The following is a 10367-nucleotide window of genomic DNA, read 5'->3' on the forward strand; positions in this document are numbered from 1 at the left end:
TTGTGCTCCGTCCCAGTGTCCCAGGGTGCGGGAGCCCCCCATCCTGCATGCCAGCCGAGGGTCCATGCGCTGGGGAAGGGTGTACACCGTGGCCCGGCGGGGCTCTCCCTGGTCTGGCTAGGGTTCGGAAGCTGGGCCCGGACCCGGGGCTTGTGCTACGTCCCAGTGTCTCAGGGTGCGGGAGCCCCCCGTCCTGCAAGCCAGCCAAGGGTCCGGGTGCTGGGGACAGGGGGTCCACCGGGAGGCCCGGGGAGGCTCTCCCTGGCCTGGCTAGGTTTCAGAAGCTGGGACCGGGTCTGGGGCTTGTGCTCCGTCCGGCAGGCCCCCGGGGTGCGGGAGCCCCCCGTCCTGCAAGCCAGCCGAGGGTCGGGGCGCTGGGGAAGGGTGTCCACCGTGGCCCGGGGAGGCTCTCCCCAGCCTGGCTAGGGATCGAAGGCTTGGCCCGGACCAGGGGCTTGTGCTCCGACCCAGTGTCCCAGGGTGCGGGACCCCCCGTCCTGCAAGCCAGCCAAGGGTCCGTGCGCTGGGGAAGGGTGTCCACCGGGGCCCAGGGAAGCTCTCCCCAGCCTGGCTAGGGTTCTGAAGCTGGGACCGGGCCCGGGGCTCGTGCTCTGTCCGGCGGGCCCCAGGGTGCGTGAGCCCCCAGTCCTGCAAGACAGCCAAAGGTCTGGGTGCTGGAGACAGGGGTCCACGGGGGCCCAGGGAGGCTCTCTCCGGCCTGGCTGCTATCAGAAGCAGGGACCGGGTCGGTGTGCAGGAGTGGCTGGCTTTATCTACTACGCTGACGGAGCGTAGTTTTCTGCCCACCCCTACACTAAACCCTAAAACACCATCCCCAGCATGAACCCCTACACTACACAAAAACCACTGCACTACCCTAAACCCTAAAACAATACCCCCAGCACGACCCCCTACAATACACAAACACCACTGTTCTACCCTAAACCCTAAATCTACCCCAGCATGACTCCCCTACACTACCCAAACACCACTGCACCATGCTAAACACTAAACACTACCCCCAGTATGACCCCCTACACTACCCAAACACCACTGCGCTACCCTAAACCCTAAAACACTACACCCAGCACTACCCCAACACTACACAAACCCCACTGTGCTACCCTAAACCCTATAACACTGCTCCCAGCATGACCCCTACACTACCCAAACACTACTGCGCTACCCTAAACCCTAAAACACTACACCCAGCACTACCACAACACTACACAAACCCCACTGTGCTACCCTAAACATTATAACACTACTCCCAGCACGACCCCCTACACTACCCAAACACCAATGCGCTACCCTAAATCTACCCCCCGCATGACCCCCTACACTACCCAAACACCACTGCGCTACCCTACACCCTAAAACACTACCCCCAGCACGACCCCCTACACTACCCAAACACCAATGCGCTACCCTAAATCTACCCCCCGCATGACCCCCTACTCTACCGAAACACCACTGCGCTACCCTAAACCGTAAAACATTACCCCCAGTATGACCCCCTACACTACACAAACACCACCGCACTACCCTAAACACTACCCCAGCACGACCCCCTATACTACCCAGACACCACTGTGCTACCCTAAACCCTAAAATACTACCCCCAGCACGAACCCCTACACTACACAAAAACCACTGCATTATCTAAACCCTAAAACACTACCCCCAGCACGACCCCCTACACTACCAAAACACCACTTCACTTTGCTAAACCCTAAAACACTACCCCCGTATGACCCCCTACACTTCCCAAACACCACTGCGCTAACCTAAACCCTAAAACACTATCCCCAGCACGACCCCCTACACTACCCAAACACCACTGCTCTACCCTAAACCCTAAAACACTACCCCCAGCATGACCTCCTACACTACACAAACTCCACTCCACTACCCTAATCCTTAAAACACTACCCCCTACACTACAAAAACACCACTTCACTAGCCTAAAATCTAAAACACTACCCCCAGCGTGACCCCCTACACTAAACAAACACCACTGCACTACACTAAACCCTAAAACACTACACCCAGCACAACCCCCTACACTACACAAACACCACTGCACTACCCTAAACCCTTAAACACTACCCCCAGCATGAACCCCTACACTACCAAAACACCACTGCAATATGCTAAACCCTAAAACACAACCCCCAGTATAACCCCCTACACTACACAAACACCACTGCGCTACCCTAAACCCTAAAATACTACCTCCAGCACTACCCACAACACTACACATACCACACTGCGCTACCCTAAGCCCTAAAACACTAACCCCAGCACTACCCCCAACACTACCCAAACACCACTGTGCTACCCTAAACCCTAAAACACTACCCCCAGCATGACCCCCTACACTACACAAACTCCACTGCACTACCCTAATCCCTAAAACACTGCCCCTAAACTACAAAACACCACTTCACTAGCCTAAAATCTAAAACACTACCCCAAGCATAACCCCCTACACTACACAAACACCACGGCACTACACTATACCCTACAACACTAACCCCAGCACAACCCCCTACACTACACAAACACCACTGCGCTACCCTAAATCTACCCCCCTCACGACCCCCTACGCAACACAAACACCACTGCGCTACCCTAAACCCTAAAACACTATCCCCAGCACGACCCCCTACACTACCCAAACACCACTGCTCTACCCTAAACCCTAAAACACTACCCCCAGCATGACCTCCTACACTACACAAACTCCACTCCACTACCCTAATCCTTAAAACACTACCCCCTACACTACAAAAACACCACTTCACTAGCCTAAAATCTAAAACACCCTCCCCCAGCGTGACCCCCTACACTAAACAAACACCACTGCACTACACTAAACCCTAAAACACTACCCCCAGCACAACCCCCTACACTACACAAACACCACTGCACTACCCTAAACCCTTAAACACTACCCCCAGCACGACCCCCTACACTACCCAAACACCACTGCTCTACCCTAAACCCTAAAACACTACCCCCAGCATGACCTCCTACACTACACAAACTCCACTCCACTACCCTAATCCTTAAAACACTACCCCCTACACTACAAAAACACCACTTCACTAGCCTAAAATCTAAAACACCCTCCCCCAGCGTGACCCCCTACACTAAACAAACACCACTGCACTGCACTAAACCCTAAAACACTACCCCCAGCTCAACCCCCTACACTACACAAACACCACTGCACTACCCTAAACCCTTAAACACTACCCCCAGCATGAACCCCTACACTACCAAAACACCACTGCAATATGCTAAACCCTAAAACACAACCCCCAGTATAACCCCCTACACTACACAAACACCACTGCGCTACCCTAAACCCTAAAACACTACCTCCAGCACTACCCACAACACTACACAAACCACACTGCCCTACCCTAAGCCCTAAAACACTAACCCCAGCACTACCCCCACACTACCCAAACACCACTGTGCTACCCTAAACCATAAAACAATACCCCCAGCATGACCCCCTACACTACCCAAACACCACTGCACTACCCTAAACCCTAAAACACTACCCCCAGCACGACCCCTACACTACCCAAACAGCACTGCGCTACCTTAAATCCTATATCTACCCCCCACACAACCCGTACACTACCCAAACAAAACTGCGCTACTCTTAACCCTAAATCACTAGCCCCAGCAAGACCCCCTACACTACCTAAACACAACTACACTTCCCTAAACCCTAAATCTACCCCGATCATGACCCCCTACACTACACAAACACCACTGCACTACCCGAAACTCTAAAACACTATAACCAGCACGACCCCCTACACTACCCAAATACCACTGCACCACCCTAAACCCTAAAACACTACCCCCAGCATGACTCCCTACACTACACATACACCACTGAACTACACTAAACCCAAAAACACTAACCCCAGCATGAACCACTACACTACACAAAAACGACTGCACTACGTCAAACCCTAAAACAATACCCCCAGCACGACCCCCTACAATACACAAACACCACTGTTCTACCCTAAACCCTAAATCTACCCCCAGCACGACCCCCTACATTACCCAAACACCACTGCACCATGATAAACACTAAACACTACCCCCAGTATGACCCCCTACACTACCCAAACACCACTGCGCTACCCTAAACCCTAAAACACTACACCCAGCACTACCCCAACACTACACAAACCCCACTGTGGTACCCTAAACCCTAAAACACTACTCCCAACACGACCTCCTACACTACCCAAACACCACTGCGCTACCCTAAACCCTAAAACGCTACCCCAGCACTACCCCCTACACTACCCAAACACCACTGCGCTACCCTAAATCTACCCCCTGCACGACCCCCTACACTACCCAAACACCACTGCGCTACCCTAAACCCTAAAACACTACCTCTAGCACGACCCCTACACTACACAAACAACAATGCGCTACCCTAAACACTACCCCCTGCACGACCCCCTACACTACCCAAACACCACTGTGCTACCCTAAACCCTAAAACACTACCCCAGCACAACCCCCTACACTACCCATACACTACTGCGCTAACCTAAACCCTAAAACACTACCCCCAGCACAACCACCTACACTACCCAAACACCACTGCGCCACCCTAAACCCTAAAACACTACCTCCAGCACTACCCACAACACTACACAAACCACACTGCGCTACCCTAAGCCCTAAAACACTAACCCCAGCACTACCCCCAACACTACCCAAACACCACTGTGCTACCCTAAACCATAAAACACTACCCCCAGCACGACCCCCTACACTACCCAAACACCACTGCGCTACCCTAAACCCTAAAACACTACCCCCAGCACGACCCCTACACTACCCAAACAGCACTGCGCTACCTTAAATCCTAAATCTACCCCCCACACAACCCGTACACTACCCAAACAAAACTGCGCTACTCTTAACCCTAAATCACTAGCCCCAGCAAGACCCCCTACACTACCTAAACACAACTACACTTCCCTAAACCCTAAATCTACCCCGATTATGACCCCCTACACTACCCAATTACCACTCCACTACCCTAAACCTTAAAACACTACCCCAGCATGCCCCCTACACTACCCAAACACCACTGCACCACCCTAAACCCTAAAACACTGCCCCCAGCATGACTCCCTACACTACACATACACCACTGCACTACACTAAACCCTAAAACACTAACCCCAGCATGAACCACTACACTACACAAAAACGACTGCACTACCTCAAACCCTAAAACAATACCCCCAGCACGACCCCCTACAATACACAAACACCACTGTTCTACCCTAAACCCTAAATCTACCCCCAGCACGACCCCCTACACTACCCAAACACCACTGCACCATGCTGAACACTAAACACTACCCCCAGTATGACCCCCTACACTACCCAAACACCACTGCGCTACCCTAAACCCTAAAACACTACACCCAGCACTACCCCAACACTACACAAACCCCACTGTGGTACCCTAAACCCTAAAACACTACTCCCAGCACGACCTCCTATACTACCCAAAAACCTCTGCGCTACCCTAAACCCTAAAACACTACCCCAGCACGACCCCCTACACTACCCAAACACCACTGCGCTACCCAAAATCTACCCCCCGCACGACCCCCTACACTACCCAAACACCACTGCGCTACCCTAAACCCTAAAACACTACCTCTAGCACGACCCCCTACACTACACAAACAACAATGCGCTACCCTAAACACTACCCCCTGCACGACCCCCTACACTACCCAAACACCACTGTGCTACCCTAAACCCTAAAACACTACCCCAGCACAACCCCCTACACTACCCATACACTACTGCTCTAACCTAAACCCTAAAACACTACTCCCAGCACGACCCCCTACACTACACAAACACCACTGCACTAACCGAAACTCTAAAACACTATAACCAGCATGACCCCCTACACTACCCAAATACCACTCCACTACCCTAAACCTTAAAACACTACCCCAGCATGCCCCCTACACTACCCAAACACCACTGCACCACCCTAAACCCTAAAACACTGCCCCCAGCATGACTCCCTACACTACACATACACCACTGCACTACACTAAACCCTAAAACACTAACCCCAGCATGAACCACTACACTACACAAAAACGACTGCACTACCTCAAACCCTAAAACAATACCCCCAGCACGACCCCCTACAATACACAAACACCACTGTTCTACCCTAAACCCTAAATCTACCCCCAGCACGACCCCCTACACTACTCAAACACCACTGCACCATGCTAAACACTAAACACTACCCCCAGTATGACCCCCTACACTACCCAAACACCACTGCGCTACCCTAAACCCTAAAACACTACACCCAGCACTACCCCAACACTACACAAACCCCACTGTGGTACCCTAAACCCTAAAACACTACTCCCAGCACGACCTCCTACACTACCCAAAAACCACTGCGCTACCCTAAACCCTAAAACACTACCCCAGCACGACCCCCTACACTACCCAAACACCACTGCGCTACCCAAAATCTACCCCCCCGCATGACCCCCTACACTACCCAAACACCACTGCGCTACCCTAAACCCTAAAACACTACCTCTAGCACGACCCCCTACACTACACAAACAACAATGCGCTACCCTAAACACTACCCCCTGCACGACCCCCTACACTACCCAAACACCACTGTGCTACCCTAAACCCTAAAACACTACCCCAGCACAACCCCCTACACTACCCATACACTACTGTGCTAACCTAAAGACTAAAACACTACTCCCAGCACGACCCCCTACACTACCCAAACACCACTGCGCCACCCTAAACCCTAAAACACTACTCCCAGCACGACCCCCTACACTACCCAAACACCACTGTGCTACCCTAAACCCTAAAACACTACCCCCAGCACTACCCCCTACACTACCCAAACACCACTGCTCTACCCTAAACCCTAAAACACTACCCCCAGCATGACCCCCTACACTACACAAACTCCACTGCACTACCCTAATCCCTAAAACACTGCCCCTAAACTACAAAAACACCACTTCACTAGCCTAAAATCTAAAACACTACCCCAAGCATGACCCCCTACACTACACAAACACCACTGCACTACACTATACCCTACAACACCACCCTCAGCACAACCCCCTACACTACACAAACACCACTGCACTACCCTAAACCATAACTCTACCCCCAGCACGACCCCCTACACTACCAAACACCACTGCACTACCCTAAACCCTAAAACATGACCTCCTACACTACACAATCACCACTGCAATTCCCTAAACCCTAAAACACCACACCCATCACTACCCCTACCCCACACAAACACCACTGCACTACCCTAAACTCTAAATCTACCCCCAGCATGACCCTCTACACTACCAAACACCACTGCACTACCCTAAACCCTAAAACACGAACCCCTACACTACACAAACACCACTGTACTACCCTAAACCCTAAATATAACCCCAGCATGACCCACTATACTTCCCAAACACCACTGTGCTACCCTAAACCCTAAATCACTACCCCCAGCACAACCCCCTACACTACTCAAACACAAATGCGCTACCCTAAACCCTAAATCTACCACCAGCACCACACCCTACACTACCCAAACACCACTGCGCTACCCAAAACCCCAAAACACCACCCCCAGCATGACCCCCTACTCTACCTAAACACCATTGTGCTACCCAAAACCCTAAAACACCAACCCCAGGATGCCCCCTACACTACCAAACACCACTGCACTACCCTAAACCCTAAAACACGAACCCCAACACTACACAAACACCACTGTACTACCTTAAACCCTAAATCTAACCCCCAGCATGACCCACGATGCTACCCAAACACCACTGCGCTACCCTAAACCCTAAAACACTACCCCCAGCACAACCCCCTCCACTACTCAAACACAAATGCGCTACCCTAAACCCTAAATCTACCACCAGCACGACACCCTACACTAGCCAAACACCACTGCGCTACCCAAAACCCCAAAACACCACCGCCCAGCATGACTCCCTACTCTACCTAAACACCATTGCGCTACCCAAAACCCTAAAACACCAACCCCAGGATTCCCCTTACACTACCCAAACACACCTGCGCTACCCTAAACCCTAAAACACCACCCCCAGCATGCCCCCACACTACTCATACACATCTGCACTACCCTAAACCCTAAATCTACCCCCAGCATGACCCCCTACACTACACAAACACCACAGCACTACCCGAAACCATAAAACACTAACACCAGAGCGACCCCCTACACTACCCAAATACCACTGCACTACCCTAAACCCTAAAACACTACCCCCAGCATGACCTACTACATTACGCAAAAACAACTGCACTACCCTAAACCCAAAAACATGACCCCCTATACTACACAAACACATCTGCACTACCCTAAACCCTAAAACACGACCTTCTACACTACAAAAACACCACTGTACTACCCTAAACCCTAAATCTAACCCCCAGCATGACCCACTATCTTACCCAAACACCACTGCGCTACCCTAAACCCTAAAACACTACCCCCAGCACAACCCCCTACACTACTCAAACACAAATGCGCTACCCTAAACCCTAAATCTACCACCAGCACGACACCCTACACTACCCAAACACCACTGCGCTACCCAAAACCCCAAAACATCAACCCCAGGATTCCCCCTACACTACCCAAACACAACTGCGCTACCCTAAACCCTAAAACACCACCCCCAGCACGCCCACTATACTACCCAAACACCACTGCGCTACCCAAAACCCTAAACACTACCCCCAGCACAACCCCCTACACTACCCAAATACTACTGTGCTAACCTAAACCCTAAAACTCTACCCCCAGCACAACCGCCTACACTACAGAAATACCACTGCGCTACCCTAATCCCTAAAACACTACCCCCAGCATGACCCCCTACACTACCTGAACACCACTGTACTACCCTAAAACCTAAATCTTCCCCAGCATGACCCCTATACTACCCAAACTCCATTGCACTACCCTCAACCCTAAAACACTACCCCTTACACTACCCAAACAAAACTGCACTACCCTAAACCCTAAAACACTACCCCAGCATGACCCCATGCACTACCCATACACATCTGCACTACCCTAAACCCTAAATCAACCCCCAGCATGACCCCCTACACTACCCAAATACCACTGCACTACCCTAAACCCTAAAACACTACCCCCAGCATGACCCACTACATTACGCAAAGACAACTGCACTACCCTAAACCCAAAAACATGACCCCCTCTACTACACAAACACCACTGCACTACACCAAACCCTAAAACTCTACCACCAGTATGACCCTCTACACTACACAACCTCCACTGAACTACCCTAAACCGTAAAACACGACCTCCTACACTACAAAAACACCACTGCCCTACCCTAAAATCAAAAACTTTACCCCAGCGTGACCCCCTACACTACACAAACACCATTGCACTACACTATATCCTAAAACACTACCCCGACACGAACCCCTACACTACACATACACCATTGCATTACCCTAAAACACTACCCCCAGCACGACCCCCTACACTACCCAAACACCACTGCGCTACCTTAAACCCTAAATCTACCCCCTGCACGACCCCTACGCTACCCAAACACCACTGTGCTACCCTAAACCCTAAAACACTACCATGGGGCACAACCCTCTATGCTACCCAAACACCACTGCACTTCACTAAACCCTAAATCTACCCCCAGCATGTCCCCCTACACTACACAAACACCACTGCACTACCCAAACCCTAAAACACTAGAACCAGCACGACTCCCTACACTACCCAAAAACCACTGCACTACCCTAAACCATAATACACTACCCTATCATGACCACCTACACTACCCAAATGTCATTGCACTACCCTAAACCCTAAAACACTACCCCCAGCACGACCCGCTACACTACAAAAACAGCACTGCACTACCCTAAAATCAAAAACACTGACCCAGCGTGACCCCTTACACAACACAAACACCACTGCACTACACTAAACCCTTAAACACTATCCCCAGCACGAACCCCTATACTACACAAACACCACTGCACTCCCTAAACCCTAAAACACTACCCCCAGCACAACCGCCTACACTACACAAACACCACTGCACTACCCTAAATCTTCCCCAGCACGACCCCCTACACTACCAAACCACCACTGTACTACGCTAAACCCTAAAACATTACCCCCAGTCTGACCCCCTACACTACCCAAACACCACTGCGCTACCCTAAACCCT

The sequence above is a fragment of the Triturus cristatus genome, chromosome 1_1, assembly GCF_964204655.1.
Source record: "Triturus cristatus chromosome 1_1, aTriCri1.1, whole genome shotgun sequence".
NCBI classification, from domain to species: domain Eukaryota; kingdom Metazoa; phylum Chordata; class Amphibia; order Caudata; family Salamandridae; genus Triturus; species Triturus cristatus.